Below are 23078 nucleotides of genomic sequence, written 5' to 3' on the forward strand. Positions count from 1 at the left end.
CTCTAGTGCTGAGCAAGTTTTCTTTTCATACTCAAGTCCATTTATATTTATTATTACAGCTGAAGGGAGTAGCTGCCCTTTCCTTCTTAGAAAAGGAGTCCATAAAAATCTTTGAGAAGGTTCCTTCCCAGAAAAGCAAGTGACACTTGTGCATCCCATCCTGGTGCTGGCTCTGGCCAGGCCACTGCACTGCCGAAGCTGCGAGCCCGATCAAAACCCCTTCCAGCCAGCCAAGACTCCCAGCACTTTCCACGGGCTGAGGATCAGGCCCTGAGCTCCACATTAGTACCAGGCAAAGATGGGATGGTTTAGCTTTTATCTTTCTCAGCAGCAAGATAAAGCAGCAAACCTGTGTCTTCTACAAGTAAATTTTATTTTCCTTAACGGTTGCCTTCTCAACCACTTTGACAGCTCTGCCTGAGAACAACCTGCTGAGGAGCATAAATGCTCTGTACTTTTTAAAATCTATTTTTATTGTGTGAGACTCATGTTAATGTATTTCTTAGGTGAAAAAACAAAAAAAATAGGACCTAATCTTCTAGGGATTTGAACATTTCCAGTTAAATACTGACCATCTTCCACTCCCACTAAATCATGAAGAACAAGAGGGTTTTCGCTCCTTCCAGCATCGGTGCAAGGAGGAATATTTCACAAATACCTTTCAGTCCTTGTCCTCAGACCCATGCTCTGAGCTAAACTCTCTGCTGCTGGAAATAAGCATTGTCTCCAGTGCAGAATTCCAAAATGCTGCCGCAGGTCTGACCAAAACTACTCACGGTGGCCAGGCGCTGTTACACCAAGCGAATATAAACTCACGGATAAGGAACACGAGCGTTACAAACCAGCACACTTTAGCAGCCATACTGAGTACATATTTTCCCCCGACTTAAAATTACTTCCCCAGTAATGGTTTTCTTTCTCTCTCTTTTTTTTTTTTTTAATATTACCCTTTTATACCCCAAACTTTAAACACTCGATTGTTTGTTTTATGATGCCTTTTATAGTTTTGGCAGCTACTGCGGTGTCATGTACAGAATTTTAAGAATTCTCATTCACTAACAATGCCATTTTAAACTCTTCCCAGATGAACCAAATTAACAATATTAATTACTTTGCTAAGCAATGTTGGGTTTTTAAGTTGTTTATACATAGTAAATGGTTCTGAATTATAGGGATTTACAGACAAAATTCTCCTTTAAATTCAGTACTTAAACACATATAGCAATCTAGTAACAAAAAAGCAATGTGAATCTTTTTTTTTTTTTTCCTCCAGAACGTACATTCAATCTTTTTCCCTTTTTTTTCTGGCTAGTTGGGAGATTTGTTCGTTCAGCAAAAGAATGTTTCCGTGCAATCTAATTCCAACTAGCAGAAGTGTTATAGAGGAGAATAAGATATATTGCGTGGTTTGTTTTGCAGGAGAAATATATTTAGTTTTAGTGGGACTCATAAGCTAATAAACTACCTACAGAGGAAAAAAAAAATATCCAGCCATAAATCTTTGCTTCCCAGTTTTTAATTGTAAAACTCTATTACTGTCGCTCAAAGGGTTAATGATTCTCTTGGCTGGAGGACAATTCATTCTACAGCTAAACGCAATGACAAATAACCATTATTCTTTCCAACTGCACTGATAATCGGGACAGCTTAAACATTTTCGCCAGTATAAGTGAAACCATTAATCCTCTTGGATTTCACGATAAGTGGTGACTGCGAAATAATGACTGTGTCATTGCAGGCAAGAAAAAATGTTAACAATTAAAACAAGTTAGCCATTATCTTAGAGAGTACTGAATCGCTTTCACATTTCATTAGCAATATTGTAAGTGATATGTACCTTATTAAAAAGCTCTTATTATCCAAGAAACCTAATTAGTCAAAATCTCTCAGTCACCGGTTTAATTTTCTAATAATATAAATGCTGTGTTGGGTAATGCAACGTGAGGAGAGTCGGCTGTTTGTCCAAAAAAGAAGTTTCAACACGAAATTCAAAAATAGCATTTAGGATGAAAGGTACAGTGTAAGGAAAAACTTATTACTATATCAGGTGAATGCGGGTTTTTAGGAATCCACTATCTGGACGTATAATTATAGAAAAAAAAAAAATCATTCTCTCCCCTCTGTGTTTAAGCAAATTGTTCAGTGCTATATTGAATGAAAGGTCCAAGAAAAAGGCAGAGTAACTTTTCATCAACCTGCAAGAGGCATTTTCATTCTCCTCACACTCAACCCTGAAGCTTCCTATAAATGAAGCTGATGAACTAACACCTGAGACACATCTACACCTGAAAACACAGGAGAAAGAGGCCTCTGCATTTCTTGAAGGCAATGTCAGAGATCACAGTTTCAAATCCTATAGGCTTTAGCCTCTAAACCCCTAAAAAAAGACCAAAAGTAATAGCATCGTTGCTCTTGCTGCTTTTTAAAAAACATACAGTAAGTACTAAAAATATCTCTTGTTTTTCCAGCCAGTACTACTGCTTTTTCTTGGTCAGCAGAGTGAGACTGGGGCGGTGGGGGGGGGGGAAGATGTATTTTAACACAGTGCTGTACCAAAGGGCTCCTGCAAGCGCTCCCACGGACACAGCGTACTACCCACAGCATTTCTAGGAGCGTCCGTCTGCATGGTTTGGTCCACGCTCATTGCTTTCACACGTACGAAACACTAGACGGTAACAGATACAACACAGTTGCAAGCCAAAGGTCCTCTATCAAAAAAGTGACTGTAAGCAGCTGATGAAGTTGGATAGAATAATTTTTTTATGCCAAAGAAAATATTTTTGGATTGACCAAAACACTCACAAAATCCCACTGAATTAGTCAGATGCTTTCAGTCTAAAAGCAAGATAGAAAACAGGGGCCTGTCACATGAATTTTTAATTTCACAGTGAGATTTCATTTACGTTTTACCTGAATTATTTTGGTTTTTTCTTTCTTTTTTTTTTTTTTTTTTTAAGATACAAAGAAGCCCTGAAAAATTAAAGGAAATGTTCAATTTCAGGCCATACAATACATACAGTTTTATAAAAAATAATTATTATTTTTGTAATGGTTATAACTTTTTCTTCATCAGGCAAAGCTAAAGATGTTTTGACAGAGTGACCTAATTCCTCCCTTCCTCCCTCACTTCTCCTCGCCTCTCCTCTCCTGCATATAAAGCTTTGGTTTGCACAGAGAACTGAAAAAGCAGTTATTTAGAATAAAAATCTTTCCCAATTTAATACTCCATCCCCAAACAGGTACTTAGGTACCCCTCAGTCTTTCCTTTATTTTGCTTTGAAATGCCCTACATAGTCCCATATCTAATTAAAGAGGCTGGACGATGCTGTTTGCCATATTCTCACTGTACCTGAGCACAACATTTTCAGTTTCAGGCTTATAAACTATCATCTCAAATTCTGACGCCCTGTAATTTAAAGACTTTGCTCCTTTCCACTAGAGCTTTCCAAACTCCCTTAGAGTTGTAGCTGCAACTGAACTGTAAAATTAGGGTTTGGTTTTCAGTGAACAAATGTTTGGACTTGGGATTCTGGCTCATATCTAGCAATTAAGAATGTGTATTTGACTTGACAAGATAATGTGACTTCCATATCTCTCACAGCAGGAGTTTTGATCCCATGTTAGTGTTTAACATATGTTTTTTTATACATTACATTATTGTGACTGTAATGTACCGTAATGTGGAGTCAAAACACATTTCCAAACCTATCTCCTTTCTTTCAGAAGGTTTTTCTAAAACAAAACAAAAAAGTTTTCTTATTATAATAAAAATTTTTGAGTAAAGCTTGCAGGAGAGGAGCAAGACGGTTGGTTATTTTCATTTGCCACTCCATGAAAAATACTGACCTTACACGGCGAATACTTTAACTAAACCTTCCCAAACATAAACTTAGTGAAAAAACAAGTCTCTTCATGAGGAAAAATAGATCTACGGTCAAACTCCTGTTGATGTCTCTCCCCCTCTTTACCTAATACGCTTAAGGTGCTCAGACACTGCAGAGATGAGGACACGACAGAGGACCATGTAACACTTTTCAGAACAAGCCAGATGCAGAAAATGCTCACATCTGCTGTTGTTTCAACTTCCCCGAACGCACTCCTCCTACAGACCTCCTCAAGTTTTGCACAACTTTTTTCCTTGGTCTGTTGCTTTTGAGTTTTATGCCAATCTGTTTAATTTTTAAAAATTTTCTTATCCATGTACTAACAAATATATTAGGGTAGGAACAAATACTACCAGTAGTGGTGGCTGTGATTTATGCATACATCAGTTCAGTATGGACTCGCCCAAGCCACATACCTACTACGTGAGGAACTGCATATATTGTCAGGTACTGACTAACATTGCAGCAGCAGCATAGGTATTGGTATACTTACTAGGAGATATTTCAAAGCGAAAATGGGAGGTAAACTCCTCACTGAGCTCTGAGCCATGAAAATTTTCCGACAGGTTTTTAAAATTCAGAATAATTACTACTTTTTTTTTTTTCTTACTTTTTAAACCACTTTTATTATTTCTCCACCAAGGCCAAGCCTGTCAAATCTTAGGCAACAAATACGGTGAGGACTTATATTTGCTTTCATCCTGCTATGACAATATTATTGTTTTCCTGAGATAAATACAGAGTTAAATACTAACATGTAACTGGCATAGAGCCTCTTAGCATTTCTAAAAAGCACTGACAGAAAAACGTGAAGGGGGAAAAAAAGCATTTGAATTAATAACCTAATATTCACAGGGAACAAGGCATCAAAACTCCAACCTACACCGTGAGCTGGTCGCAACCGTGTATTTTCATCCTAACTTCAACCCTTGTTGAAGTTGTCTCCTGTGCCACAGGAAAGATTCTAGGTTTATTTTCCCCTAAACCTGAAACTTATTAAATTCAATTTAGTCTGGCCTTTCCTAGCCGCTGGGGGAGAATGATATATTTTTTCTCTTCAGGCTGGACTGTGCTTAAACACAATCAGGGATTCATGCAAAACCATTCAAGACTAAGGCAAGTGCTTCAGGGGGAGGAAAAAAAGAAAAATTAACTATAGCTGTTTCTGCAGTAAATTGTCAGCTGATGTGTTGCTTCAGGATGGGTCAAATCAGCTGAAAGTCAGATCCTGGCTTTGCCAATGAGTCACAACTTTATCAGGTCCTGCCTCTGGTTATTACTGCCAATGTGACCATCTTGTAACTAAGGAAATGCTAGTGCAAAGCTCGGCCTGTCGTGTTCTATATAATCTCCGGGCCTCAGCCTGTGTCTGCAGGTGTTTCTCTGTATTGAATCTCCCTGGGGAATCTTCGGCTTCACAGCAAAAGCTGGCTGAAGTGAAAGTGATTTGATTTGGATCCTATTACAGGCACTTTACCTCTTCTATTTCCGTGATAATAGCAGATTGGAGTCGATTATTGTACCGGGAGGGAAGTTAATGTGTTGTCGAGAAACATTGCTAAAAGTGGCACAGGAAAAGGCACATAAATAAAAGTTTAGAGTGAAGCAAAAATCTGGGAAGCAAACCTGCATAAGTGTCTTTCTCAGCTCCTACCAGTCTCTGAATGGCTCTGGATCCTTTTCTGTCTTTATTCCAATTTTAAAAAATGAAGGATTTCTTCTTGCTTTAATTTTGTCGCTCCTGTACATCTTTAGAGCGACTGTTCTCCCCCACCCTGGTCCCCGTCGGGAAACTCAGCCACCCAAACAGAGTTGCCGCAAGGACTGAGTTTGCACTGATTATCTTGCTTTGTATTCCCCGGAGTCTAAAAGTTAAAAAAAAACCAGAAAAACACAGAAGGAGGAATGAAACCCTAGCTGGGTTTGAAAGAGGCACTTTATGTCCGTTCACAAAAGAAAAGAAAAACATTGAAAAATTTCCAAGAACTCCTGCTAGGTGACAAAGTAGCATTTGTAAGATGCCCTTCAGTGCTCCTTCAACTTCAATACTGAAACCTTTGTGTTCTCTGTGGTGCGGCTTCAGATGGAAGTGATACCGGGTTAGAAAAACATGCTACATCAAACAAGACGTGGCTAATAAGATGGAACAATCAGGTTTTGCTCTGATTTCAAATGTTCGCTGAAAAATTTTGTGTAGCTCACCCACATGCTTGATCATATTTTAAGTGGCAAGCTGAAAAAACAGTAATTGAAGTTGTGACTTTCATCCAAAGACTTTTCCAAGCCAGAGACAGAAAGTATTACCAAAACATAACCACTGTTAAACATAATAAACTGGTACACAGCAGCGCAACCTGAATGGGGGTGAGCTTTGGGAAGCAGACGTGGGAAGGGGATCAGGCAAATTTGGGGAATATGCCAACACAAAAATACTTTTGCAGAGATTTTCTACCTGAGCCCTGTATCTTTTCTTCACCCTTTTTACTACAGTGAGATAGTCAGCTCTTCTACCTCTTATCTCTGGCTCCATCTTTCTGCTTTGCTTATGTTTCAAATTAACTGCCAATGCCACCAAAACTTTTTCCTTATTCAAATACCTTTGCTGTTGCTTAGAAGTATTTTTTTTTATCTGAAGGGTATTCTTGAGTCAGACCTAAAATGTCTGGTCAACAAATAATTTAAAAAAAAAGAAACCAACAACAATTTTGTTATAAAGCTATTGTTTTAACTCTTCTTTGGTTTCTCAGCTTTTAAGATCCACATTATATTTTTAAACTTTATCATTTTTAGGGCACTGTTTTCACATGACTGAGCCACACACAGCAATGAATTTGATTCGGCAGACAGGTGCTTGGGCATGGCTGAACAGATCAATCCAAAGAGCACGATTCGCTTACATAGCGGGATGGTATAGAAATACGTTAGCAGCCCTGTTTGCATTGCTTTAGGGTCCTGACATTTCATACTCCTCCTGTTTTAAAATATCCAGAAAACTGATGGCTTCTATATTTTGATATCTTCACCTATGGGAGGAAAGTACAGTATCCAGGCACGTCAGTACAGTCTGAAATTTGGCACTTCTACTCACACCTGTGCAAAGCAAACACCAGGGGAGCAGAGTCCCCTGCCAATCCCAGCTGGAACATCCATAGCCACCTTTACTCACAAAGTGCCAAGGCAGAAGAGAGCAGGACTCGGGGCCCAAATTGTCAGAAGGAAGCACATTCCCTGCTTTAAAAACAGTAACTCCAGTGGGAGAGGAAATAAAAACCTCCAACAGGCAGAAAAAGGGGTGAAGTTGTCTTTCTGAGGGGAAGGCACAAACAGCAGGGCTACAGCCTCACAGAACCTATGGACTTTATGGTGACGGGCATCCCTACAGGAAGGTGATGGGACGTGCACATCCTGTCCTGCTCCCTCATGATCCAACAGGCACAGAAGTTGATTATACACTGTCTGCACAACAACGAGCTCTTAGATCCCTACTCTTCTCCATTATGACTTAACTGTGAAAAGACATGTGGGCATTCAATTAAAAAAGAAAGTCATTTAAAATTTCATGGACATTTAATTTCCAACTGCTGAATTATTTTTGTATGGAGAAGCCCAAAAATGTACATAAATTCTGAATTCCTCTTGCAACCACCATGTGAGATTAGCTGGATTTAATTTTTTTTTATAAACACAAAAAAGTGAGGGAAGTTTTAGACTGAAATATAATTCACTTTGACATCCAAGAACTCCACCTCCACAATCAATTCAGCAAAGCAGAGACCTACCCGCAAAATGTTTTGTCATTGCCAGGACTACATATTGTCCTGACAAATGCTTCAGCTTAAGGATATTGCTCAACTGTTTGCTGTGTGTCAGATCAAAAGTGCAGTAAATCAATGGAAACTTCTTCACTGATTGTCACAGATCTGGAGGGGCTTTGCAACAGTGTCTGGGCCTCCACCTCTCCTCAGCTATCTCTCTTTTTAATTCCTTGTCTTCTCTCTTAGCATTTTTTCAGGCATTTAAAGACCAATTTGTTCCCCACGCCCTCCACTTTCCCTTCTCTTTCCTTCCTCCTTTCCTTCACACATTCATTACCCTCTATCACCTATATCTACCTCTACCCTGTATCAACAACACTGAAAGGGTACCAGCTTCCTATATACAAACTGATCGACTCTTCTAAGGATTCACATCAGCACGTCTGATTTATTATAGTAAATGGGAACTCTTTGTTGGAAGCCATGGACTGAAGTTGTAAAATCATTCCCGTTCTACAGAGAGGGCCCAAGTGGGATCTAGGAGAAATATAAAAGGAAAGTCACTGTCTGCACACAAGACGTGCTGAACACACGATGACTTTGCCGTCTCACGCATCTTGTCTATGGGTCTGAACTCCCCCATCCTGGAGAGCCAGAGGACTGATAGGTCTGCGAAGCCAAGCCTATAGTGGACCAACAAACTCCTCTGAAGGCCTAGTATAAAGAGCACGCCTATATTAAAAGTAGGTTTTCTGTGAAATACATGTGGTGGACCTTAAAGTAGTGAATCACACAAAGAAAGGGCAGCAGTGCCTTCAACCAGGGCCTTGGCTGGCTTATACCTCCATGGCCAAAACACTTCTCTTTATGGTTATCATGAATACTAACCTCTCTCCAGCTCCCTACTCTAAGTATGTTCCCTGAGACAAACCCAATGTGAAATTTTTGTATTCCCCATGATACAAGACTACCCCAGCTATGCTTTTTTTAAAGCAGAATAAAGGTTTGTGACAGTTACTGAAAAAGTGGCAACTCCTAATATTTTGTACAGAATTTTTATCCAACAGTGCCAATCAATTGGTTAAGTCCTACTGGAGTCTTCAGTGTGAGAAAGGCGGAGCAGGATTTCTTTACTGACTCTCAAAAAACCTACATCCCATATGAGAATTATTTTTTAAAATCAGTGTTAATAAGAACAACATGTTGAATTTACAAAGAAAGCCTAGAGGTCCTATAGCAACACGTCAGGAGAAAAGGTAATGAGAAGCTTTTATTCTAGGGTTGCTAATGAAGAGTATCTTTAGTAGTGAATAATTTTGGCTGTTACACAAAATCTTAAACAGAAAAAAGAGAAGGACAACTAAATTATCTCTTTATAATCCTTCTTTGGAAAATGGGATTTTTCTTTTCCCATTTGTCTCCTGGGCTAAACAATCACCTTAAACATATATGTGAGCTTTGAGGGTTGTTTTAGCTTCCTGGAGGATAATGCAAGAAATAATACTTGGCTAGAAGGAATGAAATCAGTCCCTATACACAATACAGCGCATTTGAAGTGGAACTGCCTCTGTGCATCAAAGTGCAGGGATGCTCCACAGTTTTGATGCATTACTGAGCGCTCTCCCTAACCAAACAAAGCTTCACATCTGACTAGTTGTTACAGGCAACTGATTTACATAATTACTTTGGATTTTTCCCCTCAAAAACACACAACATCTGAATCACTGTACTCTGTCTTAAAGTCATGATTAGCCAATTAGAACTCCAGGATTTGCATAATCACTCTTCAGTTATTTCTTGGTAATCATACTGTGACGTGCGATTACCAAAGTCGGACTGGTGATTGTACAGTGGATTATAAGCCAGAATTATTGAGGGGCTTTTCATCAATAAAGAGACTACCTCAGCTGCTCACTTTTCTTTCAAACTGGCATGAAGGAAACAAAAAATAAAGCAAGAGATGAGTAAAATAAAGCTCCTAGAGTGGTAGAAACAAAAAAGAATAGTTCTAATATTTATCCACTCATGAGAGCGAAGGATGGAGTTTCTGGATTTCAGGTTTGATACCAATCCAAGTATAAAAATCCTTTGCATTACAGTCACATGTCTCAGAAATTTGTCTGAATAATAATACTGTGACTCAGAAAATAGTAGTAAACATCATGTAAAATCAAGAATTAACATAAAACTCCAGTGAATTCTGCATCATGTCCCTTATACAAAGCACAACCCTGGTCGGAGCATGCCAAAAGCTACCATGACCACAGAGAAAGAAAGGCTGCATAATGGCTCCTGTCTCTCATGGGCGATAACGGAGAAGAGCAGGGTCAGTAAGAGTTATATGTGTAGACAAACTTACTGAACAGGGCCTTTTTCTTGGGATATCTCCTTGTAATACGCTCCAGATACTGTCACACCAATCTGATCAGGAGCAAAAAACTACCCATGTGGATGATGAATCGTGTGACTAAGTAATAGCCTAAGTCAAGTGTGGATGTGACCGTTCACTGGAAGATGGCAATGTAATGAATCTGCTCCAGGGTTTAGGGGGTTAAGTGGCTTGCCGGAAGACAAGTTAATGATGTACCGCTGCATTCAATGAAGATTGATTGAGAATGGTATAAATGGGCAGTGGGCAAGGACAAAGAGGCTTGTTTTGGGAATGAGGCAGGAATGGTGGGGAAGAGACAGATTACAGCTGAAGGTGGCTGGTGCGGTGAAAGAAAAGTCTCAAAAACCATAGGGAGAGACAATTTGGGGAAGATGATTTCGCTCATGTTTCATACTGTGAAGCAGACAGCCAGCAGATTGGTCGTGACAAGTATCTACTAATAACATTTGCATTACCTACAGCCACTGGACTGACATCATTAAAAACAGGTGTAACTAAACAGGATATTGCATCCTCCTCCTCTGAGATCTTGCCCACATTTTGAGGTAGCACACTGATGAGTTCGTATTAAAACTGCAATTTAAACCCAGAAGGCTGAAATATGCAAGAATGCAACCACAGGAGGAGAATAGGGAAGTACAAAAATGCAATTATACAAGAGTGTGGTCCTCTAGCCTTGCAGCAAACGCAGAGCATCAATATTTCAGAAAACAGGGACATGGTGACCATGGTGGAGTTTCAGCACAAGGCTGTCATCAGAGGGAATACTGTGCTTAGAACAAAGCAGCTAAGCAGAGTTCACAAAGTCAGTTCAACAGGTAACTCACACAAAGACAGAAGAATCACTATTATTATAGTCTAGCCTGGGTGAAGGAGTTTTACAGATTATAAATTAATAGTCTCAAAACACTCTCAATGCAAGCTAACACTGCATGGTGTCGGTATACCCATGACAAACACAAAAGTTGTGCCCAATAAATACCTAAGACTCCAGTTACAAAATATAAATAGGAATGATTTTGGTCTGATAATGAGACAACTAAAACAGAAAATCACACACGGAGGTGTGAAGTGGAACGAAATTCTGTGGCCTGGATACCACACAGACATACAGAACAGACAACTCTAATCTCTAGTCTTGTTAGCTTCATCTATTAAGTAAGCCTGGTGGTACAATACAGCTACAACTTCCCTCAATGAATCTCATTATAGCACTCATTTTTTGTAACAGAAAGGGCTCTTATTCACAAGAACTCACAGTGGCTCACTTTAATCCATCCTACCTTTCTGTATCCCTCCTTCTCTGCTTCTAGAAAAAAAGGAATCCAAAATAGCCCACTTCAGCCATCATCCTCAGGTGTATTGGGTACGTAGTAAATATCCAGTAGATTCCCATCATCATTAACTTGGTTAATGGATACCTCCACTGGCACCACAGTTTTGGGAATTATGCTACTTCCCAGAAGCATCGCTTGGGTCTACCTGTTTTGATTTAGAGTCACAGAATCACAGAATGGTTTGGGTTAGAACGGATCTTAAAGATCATCTAGTTCCAAACCCCCTGATGTTTAGCTAGTCTCTTAAGTTCCAGAACAGGATCAGGCTGAATTAAGTCATAGTTACTACAGGCCTATGCTGAGGAATTCAGTACCTCGAATCTTTTGAGGGACATGCAAGTTAAAATTTTCAATTAAACAAAATAAAGATTTTTTTTTTTTTCCACCATGGCTGAAAGCAGAACGATAATTCAAGCCTTGTACAACTTCCTGGTGTCATCTTCCTGCAGAAAGTCTGAAACAACATTTACTGGAGTTAACAGCCTTGTTCTTCTCAGTGATCTCCTAAATGTACAGCTCTAGCTTCTATCCAAACTTTGTTACTCCTGCCAAGTAGTAGAAGGAAGTGGTGGGTTAGGCACAATCCATAGAATCGGACATACAACAACTGGAATCACATAACAGGTAGACTTCCTTCCCAACACTGTTTTTCTGCACAGGAAATATTCATGTTATGGTTGGGACCATCAAGCATTAACAGGGCTTCAGCATGGGAGTGAGGCAAGGACTACACTTAAAACAAACCAGCATTTGTGGTGTGGTTAGAGGATGCAGGATTCCTTTAACGCAGCCCACAGCACGGTGAACAAGTTGGTGCCTTTTTGGAAAATCATAAAGTAAAAACTTCACGTTGCTCTATGAACTGAAGTACCTGGTTGGACTGTGCCTCCTGCACTGCGCTGCTGCTGGAGAGAGGAGGTGATGGATGTCTGACCAGGGTAGTGCTCCGGAGAGCAGAACAGGGCGATGTGAACCAGCACATCTAAGACATGCCAATGCTACTTTCTGATCCAATTATTTTCAGCTGAGATATTTTTCTGTTAAAACATGCGTGGTTTTGCAGTTTCTCCTCCAGTAGAAAAAAAATCAACCAAACAAAAAACCCCAAACAACAAAACCCCAAATGTCTGAGGAACAGAAACACACAAAACATAATTTAGTCAAAAGTCCAATTTTCTGTTCAAAAAATAGTTTTGACTGTGCCTAATTAGACTTCATATCTACCTCAGCACAGGACAGCTTGTTTTGTAGGGCCATGCTTCCTCTACCAAGCACACCTGGTCCCTGCCAGAGGTGCTCTAGAGGGACCTATCACTGTACCTACCTCTAACCTTCATAGGGATACTCAGCTACATTTTATAAGTGAAGCACAGTTCTGCACTAAAACCTTTCACCCCTGGGTACATCTAATCTTATATTAGAAAAAAAAAAAAAGAAATACAAGAATAAGTTGTTCTCTTATTTCAAAAACATTTCAGCTGTATTAAAAGCGCTAATTCGGTTTGCTCAGTGCAAACCGTTCTAGCAACGAATGCAGCCTGCATCTTAGAGTGCTCTGCTGCATGTCCCTTATTAGCTAATTCTCTCACATCAAGCTCATTTAAATCTATTTGTCCCAGACCACCCTCTTTAAAGAGAAGGAGGAGGAGGATGGGATCTCTTGCTACTCAGGCTCCCATCCTATTTATGACTGAATGTTTAAGGATGCTTTACAAAACTTTCTCAGTCTCCTCTTGTAATTCAAATCAATTGTAGCCATAAAACAAAAATTCTGGAATTTATATTCCTCCCCCCCTTAGAAAAAAAAAATAAAAGGTTTAATTTGATAATTGAAGAAATAAAAGGTTCTTTTCAAACCTGACATTAAAAATCTCTAATAAAAATGGGGAAAATGAAGGTCTAGGATGACAGTCTTTATCAAAGTGTATATAGAGACATTATATGTTCCAGTAATTGTTTAGGCCGGTGAATTAATGAATCCCTGGCTGTAAGTCTCCATTTGAAATGATTTCAGTGGTGTCTGCTGCTCTGCTGCTTTGGAAAAGCCTGTTGTCTGAAGCTCTGGAGAAGGGCCTTGAACCCTGCCATTCAATCCCTTTCAGCCCATCAGCTGAGTCTAATTGCCAGAAAGCACACGAGACCCCTAAGCCTGATTGTTCCCCGACCTCCTTTGAGGTTCTGAGGCATGAAAAGCAAAAGGGAAAAAAAAGCTCTCTTTTGATCTTCTGTTTCTTTCTCTCTCTCTCTCTCTCTTTTTTCCTGCCTACTCCTACTCTAAGAATGACACATTTCTTTATATGGCTTCTCCTTCTTATAAAGACAATAATTAATAAGGCCTTTATAAAATGAGGCTTGAATTGGTGTCACCTTCAAGGGTGGTCCAGGGCTCTGAAGTGAAACCCCCGGTGGGCTTAGGCATTGCATGGCCTTTGCACAGGTCAGGTTTAAATACCCTGACCTCAATTTTCACTCTCCTCCACTAATGAGACGATTCACACATGGATACAAAATTATACGAGGGAAAAGACAAAAGGAGCAAGGTGTAGTTGACACCACATTGGCCAAATTTTATTATCATCTTTGTGCCTATGACATCACAGCTGTGGACATTGTCAAAGCAGTGAAACCGCTTGCTTTCTCCCCCCACCCCACTTCTTTTTGTCCCCTGCCATCAGCTTTATATAATTACTTTCACAAACTCACACTCTCTGCCTATTATTTGCTCAGATGTCACGAAGCTGCGACGTTAGGTGGGACTGGGGACCAGTCTGGGTTCTTGTGTGGTTACACATGCAGAACTGGGTTGCTTTTCTTGAGGTTCTGCCTCACTGCCTCACTGTCAATTGTGAGGATAAAGCAGCATTATGTCTATCTATTCTATTTCACAGGCTTATCAATTTGACACCAAAAGTTTAAAAAAAACAAAAAATCATCACACCAGGGATGTTACGTGTCCATTAAACGAAAATTGTTGATGGTTGACATTGAATGAGTTGTCAAAGACAGCAAGACACGCATTGCATAAGTTTCTCTATTAATGCAAAACGGTTAACAAGTTTATTAGAGAAGAAGCTAAAGGGGGGAAAAATGATGCTATGACAGCCACACCCGTGGGTTGCAAACCTGTCAAATCCCATCAGAGGAGCGAGGTCAGTGTTTGGATTGAAGACAGAATCAGTAGGAGGCACTCTTCCTCTGAGTCAGTGGATCCTACACCCCGGCGCTTTTATAGCCATATATAGGACAGCGCCTCAGGGCTAATTCACAAGCTAATGTTTCTGCGTGACACAGCCACAACATGTTGTTGATAAGCTAAGAAACAAGTACTAAGTATTTCTAGTAATTAAAAAAAACCCATGCCACTTTTTCTTACCATAGGAAAGCTGACTCTAATGTTTAATCATGCAATTAGGTTCTACTGTCCTTAATCTCTAATATGGTTTCAAATGGTTGTTGTTTTCTTCACTTTGTGTCCCGAGACGTTGTGTGGTGTTGTGGTTAAACACTAACTGAGCTCCTAAGAGGTGGGCTGCATGTCACTCAAGCCTGGATTTTGATTCCTATGCCTTAATCTAGTTTTTCAAGGGTGGTGTAAGGCTGATGAATAAATATATGCAACGTGCTGGAAAGCCTTTGCACTAAAATAAAAGCATGCTATCACCTTTAGGACAATTTTGGAGGTCTCACCTCTCAGGCAAAACTCAAAATGAATTAACACAATTCTTCTGGAGAACAAATCAGACTTTAAAAACATTTGTTCGTTAAAGCCCATAATACAACCAAACGGTTAATAATCCTTTCATCCTTCTGCAAAATGCAGACAACTCTCAACTGTTAAACAACAGGTATTTAACCAAGTACCATAACTCTTCACAGGCAGCTCCCCTTAGCAAGGACTTACTAAAAAAGGGTCATTATTAATTACTACTATTTTGCCATGCAGGGAATTTCAAGGAAAATGAATTGGCAGAATTTTTACTTTTTTTTTTTTTTTTAATTTGCAATCTTTATCTCCCCCTTGCCTTTTTTGAGACAGTTTAGTTTTGCAAATATAATGCTGAAGAGGAAATATCCTAGAGGATGCTCATCGTGCATGTATATACACAATATTCCAAAAGACAAGCACTTCAAAACATAAGATTATCAAATACACTATGCTAAAAACTCAAGAAAAAAAGAAGGTGTTTTATCAGATTCTTTTCAGCCTGAAGTATTAAAAAACTCCAAACACCACAGACAAAAAAAACCAAACCAAACAAAAATCCAAAAACAACCACAAAAAACTAATACATGCACTGGAATTTCCTGCCTATGTAGGTGATGTCTTGATATCTGTGACTGCTGGTGGTGAACAAGAAACAAACACCAAACATGTGAACACCACAACCAATTTTACAAAATATACAAACTACTTAGTGGCACGTGAAGACATTTTTCACTTCAGCAGATAAGGCAAATATATGTTTTCGGTAGTTATTTTTCCCCTTCAAATCGTGTATATTAAGGACATTTGCTGGCAGACGTTTCCCATATTGCAGCGGGGCTGCCAATGAACAATCAAAATGAGCTAATAACTCTCTTTGGGCACATGCTGGTGGAATAAAGCAAACTGGAATAACCTGATTTGGCCTCACCAATAGCTTTTTGTATGACGGCTAATCAAGGCTATAAGTAAAGAATGGATTAATTATCATCTCAATTTTTTTTATCACTTGCTATTTAACTTCCAAAGTGCTAGTGTATTTGTGAATACTTTCTAGGAAATTAATATCACATATCTTTGACACACACATTTCTCTCAAAATAATAAAAAAAATAATACGGGGTTCTTTTTTTAAAATGCAAGCAAAATAATGCAAAATTATGTACTTATTACTGACGGGAGCAGAAATTCTGAGGGTATGATCTTCATTTAACATAGCTATGTAAAGGTGCGTTGAATGATGCAAATTTTTAGCTGCTGAGGATCTGGCCTTCTAATTCATAAAAGCAATACATTACGTTAGGATGAGACCATCATACAGTCTGAGTCACTGATGGGGCCGAGGGAATATCAGTTTGTCTGACTTCTAGCAAAGTACCACCGAGCAGCACTATACACAAGTCTAAACTAAAAAGGAGGAAATTAATGGAACACTTGCTAACCAGCAAATTAGGTGTTCTTCAATTGGCAAAAAGAGTCAAGAAATACAGAAGTTAAGGTTTGTAGCATCACCACAACTCCCCTACTCGGAACACACAGAATGAATCAGATTCATCCTTTTTTCTCCCTGCATCATCACTCGCTTTCCTGTCTTTCTAGACTGTTCCTCGTCATGTATAGGATAGCAAAATTAGGTTGTCTTTATACAGCAGCAGGAAGTAGTGAAGGACAGTCTGAGAAGTCCAAAATTATCCAAATATAGAAAATATAAAATATCTTGCTACACAGAATAAATTATTATGATACTAAGTCTGTTTCTTTTCACAGAACTATGTACAGTGATGGGGCGAAAGGTGAGGCTATATCATATAATAAAATGCACATAAAATACATAAAAAGAGAAAAGGATAGTCTGAAATACCTGGTTCCTCACTTTTACTGTGTTTTATAGCACTAGAAATCAAATGGGCTTTTTCGTGAGTAAAATACTATTGTAATGGCTGTAAAGTTTGGCCATGTAAAAACATAAATATCAGTCTAGTGAAAAAGCCTTAGATGTATTCAGATATATCATATACTAGTATTTATCTGAACATACTTACATAAAAGCAAGCTAAGACGTGGTAAAATCTGCAAGACTTTCACTGGGCTGACCTTGTAAATGCTGTCCTGTTTGAGGATGAAAAGTATTTATACAACAGCCTGAATGAATGCCCGTTTGAGACCATTTCATTTTTACAGTACTTCAGTTACTCTTCTTCCCACAAAAAAAAAAAGGGGTGGGGGGTATAAATGCCCTCCTCCTGCAACCACCCACAACTATCAGGGTGAAGAGCACGTGGGCTTCTTCATGGATTCTCTATGAAACTACGAAGCTAATACCCAACGGGTAACACACCCTCTGGGGAAGTCACTTAGATATGAAATAAATAAAGGCATCTGGAAGTCTCCCTGAAGACACGGCCCCGAAAGGTGTGCCTTGTCACCAATGTTCCCTTTGACAACACATTCTAATGGGTACCTTATGAATGCTGTACTAGTGAAATTATAAAAGCGCTGTCTGTGGAAGTATCTCTCTAAATATGATTACACACACACCCCCACACACCTCCCAATACTCAACACACAGCTATCTTTATATTCTTAAACCTGTCACAATATCACTAATTCAAAGAGTTCAAGAGCACCAGAAATCTTAACTTCCTCATCATTCCACTCAACTGCTGTTCGTCGCAATTGCATTCCCTTGATAGTATCACTTTCCTGAAAAAGATTCACCATCTCAGATGCAACAGTACCATTGGCTTCTTTTCTCACTAGACATTCCTGATACCAAGTTGCAGTTACCCTCTTTGCACCAAGCCTTGCTGAAAATGCAGAAGTTTCCTGTAAAATTATTTCCTCCCCAGAAAATATCCTGAATTTAAGCCTTATAAATTCCAGCAGGAAATAAATCAGGTCTGAGGACATAGCAATTTCTATGCTGGCTCTAGCAGCATGTAGAGACCAGTGGATTCTTGAAGTTCTGCCCCAGCTTAGATACCAAATAAAATACTCCATCATTTGCACCGTTAGGTCCTGCTGGCACAAAGCCTTTGGCCACAAGTTTGTTCTTCCCATTCACCTAAGAAAAGCTGATCTCTTGGGTCTTCAGCAGCAGTGAAAGCCTCCTTTCTTTTGCTGTCATCTCATAGTCCAAACAAAGTCCTAAACTTGGTCAAATTCTACAGCTGTGGTTGAATATTGTGCAAGGCTCCTTTTTCTAATTCACTAAATGTTCAGACATTTTGGTACTAAAAGTTTGTCACTAAGGAGGCTTTGCTGAAAGCTGTTATGAAATCCTCTTTTAATGAATTCAATCAAGGAGGAGCAAAAGGAAACACCAAATGGCAAATACTTTTTTTTTTCCTCCCAAACAATTACAGCATTATTTTATGTGAAATCTGTTCTGTAACAATGAGAGAAAATTAGTGTGTGTTCTATTCAAAAGATACTGCAGGATGGATTAACATTTATGATCCAGAGTTCAGTGACTTGGATGTTTTCATTTTCTTTTTTTTTATATTAATTGGATTTTCCAGTATACACTGAAGTGGTAAAATGCATTTAATCAATATGCTTTGGGACTAAATTAGCAAAGTACTAATTTTGTTGTGCAAGGTTATATTATGTATTGTACATTTTTAATCACAGTATTCTCAGTTTATTTCTCATTTGCGAATCTTATGATCCCATTGTGTATAACGCAAAGAGAATAGAGAGTCGGAGTAAGCCTCATCAGTTCAAATATATAGAGGCGGAGTGCTTTCAGAAGGGTGGGTTTATTAGCTTCTCATCCTAACCTGAACAGTACGACATGAAATTGTTATACAGCTACATTGCCTGACAGTTACCAAGAGCTGCAGTAGCTCATCCAGCCCCGTACCTTAAATTTTAATAAACATTTTTAAAAGGGAGATGCCTGCTGAAGAGATGTGGAAGGCAGTGGTTTTAAGGAAGGTGACCGTAAACACTTCACCAATCCCGGGTGTAGCCCACATCCTTCAAGGGTCATGCGGCAGAGGAGCAGGAGACTAGAAAGCAGCCCCAATGGGCATTACCAGGATGGTCTGGTGCTCTTTCAGCTGAGAGGCAAAGGGCAAAAAAAGCTATATGCACTGCCCCACAAAGGGAGAAAACTTCCATTGAACAGCAGAACAGTGAGAAAAGGACCAAAGAAGCTGCCTAGATCAGATACCAGATACTCTGGTCCCTGAGATGGAGAGTAAGAGTGGCGTACGCTACAGGGCAGGCTGCCTGTGTGCTTATGGCCCTACGTTGGGGACAGGGCATAAGGACACTTAGCTGCCCACTTCAACCTGCTGCCCCGTGGGCAGAGCACCAAGACAGGATCCTGGGACAATGGTGAAGGAGGAAGAATCACCTGGCCACAGCCAAGTGTCCCAAACATTCGTATCACATTTGTGCATCACCAGATCGACACAAATTTCATCCAACTCAGTGGCCAAAAGATCACATTTCTGCTGACCTAGCCAGAAGATATAATACAGAAAGTTTATTCTGACTCGATGCTTTTATGACGTTGAACAACTTTTAACCAGCTTAAGAAATTTATACCAGATCAGCGTTTTGTGTTGCAGGGCTACAGTCTTTTTGACCCGACGCCAGGAGCTCAAAACCCATCTTAACTATATGATCTGACTCATTTTGTGGGCCGAGAAACGTGGCTATGGATTACATGCACACAAGGCAGGAAAGATAGACCTCTCCCATTTAGCTGGGGGCTTATGTTGGTTTAAGCCCTGAAAATCACTGCATATTCCTGAACAGGATTCTGCATCTGGCAGGGGAAACCGAGGCAGCTGGTGGGGTTTCAAACTGAGCTTACACCAGTGAGATGAATTTCGTAGCAAAGTAGCATCTTACCTTCCTCTAGAACATCTCATCTCCTCCCTTCTCCCCCTGGAGCATGACGTTTGCTTTTTTAGACCACACTTTTCTGTCACCTTCACTCCAAATAGAAGAAGTGACATTTATGGTGTAACACCGCTAAAGGAAAGGCTATTCTTAAGATTCATTTTTAATCTGAGCCTTTTCAAAGGGGAGCACAGGTAAAAAAATTTAAAAAATAAATTAAAAAAATAGGTTGCTTTGGCAACTGCCTGGGGCTGGCACTGCAGTCTGGTTCCCATGCACGCTTGGAGGCACTGAGGTACAGTGCCTGAAGCACTTCTCAGGGGGTGGCTCTCCTCAGCATCACCCTCTCACCACAGGCTGTACCTGCAAGGCACATGGAGGTCTTAACTTTAATGGGTCAGGATGGAAAGTAATGATTTGCTCAGTAGTGGAGAACCAGTGTTAACTGTCTAAAATGGTGTGAATGGCTCAGATGTTCAAGGGCAGTCTATCAGGCACCAGACAGTATTATCAGGATCACCTGTCTGTCAGCTGCATTACCTGGTTTCCCCTGATTCATTTGTTTTAAAGGAGTCATTGGGTTTACTTCAAACAAACCCAGCAACCAAACAAAGCAAAACAAGCTCCTTGCTAAGACCCTAAGACGAAAGGGGAAAAGTAACATATTTAAACATATAAAGTCGGACAGAAAGGTTTAAAATTTGTAACTGATGCTGTACAGCAAGGAGATAAGAGCCTTCCAGACAAGTTAAAATGCACAGATATGCCAATCAACTCCAGATAGATTCAAGGGGTGGTGAACACAGATTACTCACATTACACCAGGCTATCTCAAGTTACTCAAATGACATAAAGGGATACAATAATCACACACTTGTCTCATTGTGTCAACTTTTTAACAGGGGAAAAGCCATTGTCCACTTCAAGAGGAAACAGCAAAGCAAACCAGATCAGATTATTCTCAAGTGAATTGTCAGGTTGAGGGGGTTTTCTACTTATCTGATACTAGTGCAGACACTGATAGCAAACAGCTCACCTGACTGCACACAAGGACCCATTCTCAAAGGCAAAAAGCAATCTGTCTCAATTATTAAAAAACAAATTGGACAATCAAACTGGAAATTTGCCTTCTTTCTTAAGAGACACACCGTACAAGGGGGTTGCTGTGATGTAGCTAGAGTATCTTTGCTGGGGTTCAGCTGCCCAGCAAAAATAGACAGTGGAAAAATATCAGACCAGTGTTGCCTGGGATACAACCCTGGTGCCCTTAGGCAGACGAAATGCCCACTTAGAATGGGGTGAACACTGGGAAAAACTATTATGGGACACCTGGGAAAAGAATTATTTTTTCTTGCTTACAACTCTTTTGCATTTATTCCTCATAGCATTCATGGCATGGATGCTGAAACTGGCTGCTGAGCAGTATAAAGCTATTTGGGGTGATGAAAACAGAAAGACTCGAGGTCATTACTAAAAATTAAGAACTATTAGCTGTAAGTGGGCAAGGACTCTGTTCTGTCTGAGCCCTCTAAGTTACCACACACAAAGCCCGCTCAGTTAGGCTTTGCATTTCAGGGGATTGCACTCTAAAACAACTAAATCATTTCTTCCATGTGGATTTCAGCACAGCATATATGCACAGCTTCAGTACAGGAATGACGTGATGCAGTGTCAGCTCACATCAACTGGAAACTTTGAATTAGCTTCAGAGGGCATTGGATCTGCTCTTTTCTGTCTGTAAAAGGCACATGATACTATTTTCTTTAACCAGCTCTCCAAGGATGCTGACACAGTCTAGAGAAGAGCTGACCTTTTAAGCTAGTAAGGGGGCCACTGATGAACTAACCTTTCTTTTTAAAGGTCTCTCCTGGGTTTGTTACAGTCCATGCCTTCCTACGCAGTAGGTACCTAACTGACCAGCCACGCAGCAAAGAAACCTTGGGTTTAAGAGGCACTCGAGGAGTTTCAGACTACATCCAACACTGGGCCATCCTTACAACTGCCCATGCACTGAAGACAATGAATCAATTGGGGTTTTGTCAAAGAAAGATTCCTTTTGGGGGATTAAAAATTATAAAGCTAAGAGGCTTTTCTTGGTAAGAAGTGACAGTCAGCTACAGATCAAAGGACTAGACTCTGTTTTCACTAGCAGTCCCTACAAACTGTTCCCTTAAAGGATCACACCTGACCAGATATAAAATTTTCTACACAAAGTTACATTAATTTTTCCTCCTGAACGAGAAATTCTGTTTTCACTAGCAGTCCCTACAAACTGTTTCCTTAAAGGATCACACCTGACCAGATATAAAGTTACATTAATTTTTCCTCCTGAACGAGAAATTCTTACCAGAATCTAAGCTAACCTTTACAACTACAAAATAATACCAAGAGAAAATTAACATTTCTAATGCTAAACTAAATTCATTGTCAATAGGAAACATTTTGGTGCACTTTTGGATAGCTTTCTTCCAAATCTGATGTACCCCTCAAAGGCGAACAAGCTGTTACGAAGTTCTGGAAGCCTTTTGCTCTGAATATGAGAGCCAACAGAGTAGCAATACTACACTTCAGGCGATGTGCTGCACCTTATGCCCTGCTCTGTTTGGTTTTCTCCAATAATCTCAACTTTGTAAGGAAGGTGCGGCCACTTTCTTCCGTCTTTCTCCATGAGACCTCTACTACCAGGACTACTCCTTGGTGTAAATATGAGGTGTCTTTGTGTGCCTGGTAAGTCTTAAGGCTGGATCTGTTCTGAGTCCTGTGGAGGTTATACTACAGAACCTCACTGAATTGGGGGCTAAGTGACTTTCCCCCGTTGCTACTCCAACTCCAGGTATTTAAGTGCGTATTTCTCCAAGTGTCTCAACCACAATAACAGCAGGGTTGGGTCTGGGTTGGGTGGGTTTTTTTTTGTTTTGGCTTGTTTTTTTTTTTCCAAAGCTTGCAGTGATTCACAACCACACTGCTTAGATCAGAGCAGAGCCCCTAAAGTCCAGCAATATGAGTATGAAGATAATTAGTAATTGGAACTTCTGATTTCTCTGAACCCTCGTGTTCCTGGAAAAAACATTACCAGAGCATTAAAGCAGAGGAGATAAGGCTTTTTCTTGACACCACCAAACTGTCTACATCCTAGTCTGAACAGCTTTT

Source organism: Egretta garzetta, unplaced genomic scaffold, assembly GCF_000687185.1.
Source record: "Egretta garzetta isolate BGI_Z169 unplaced genomic scaffold, ASM68718v1 scaffold322, whole genome shotgun sequence".
NCBI lineage: Eukaryota > Metazoa > Chordata > Aves > Pelecaniformes > Ardeidae > Egretta > Egretta garzetta.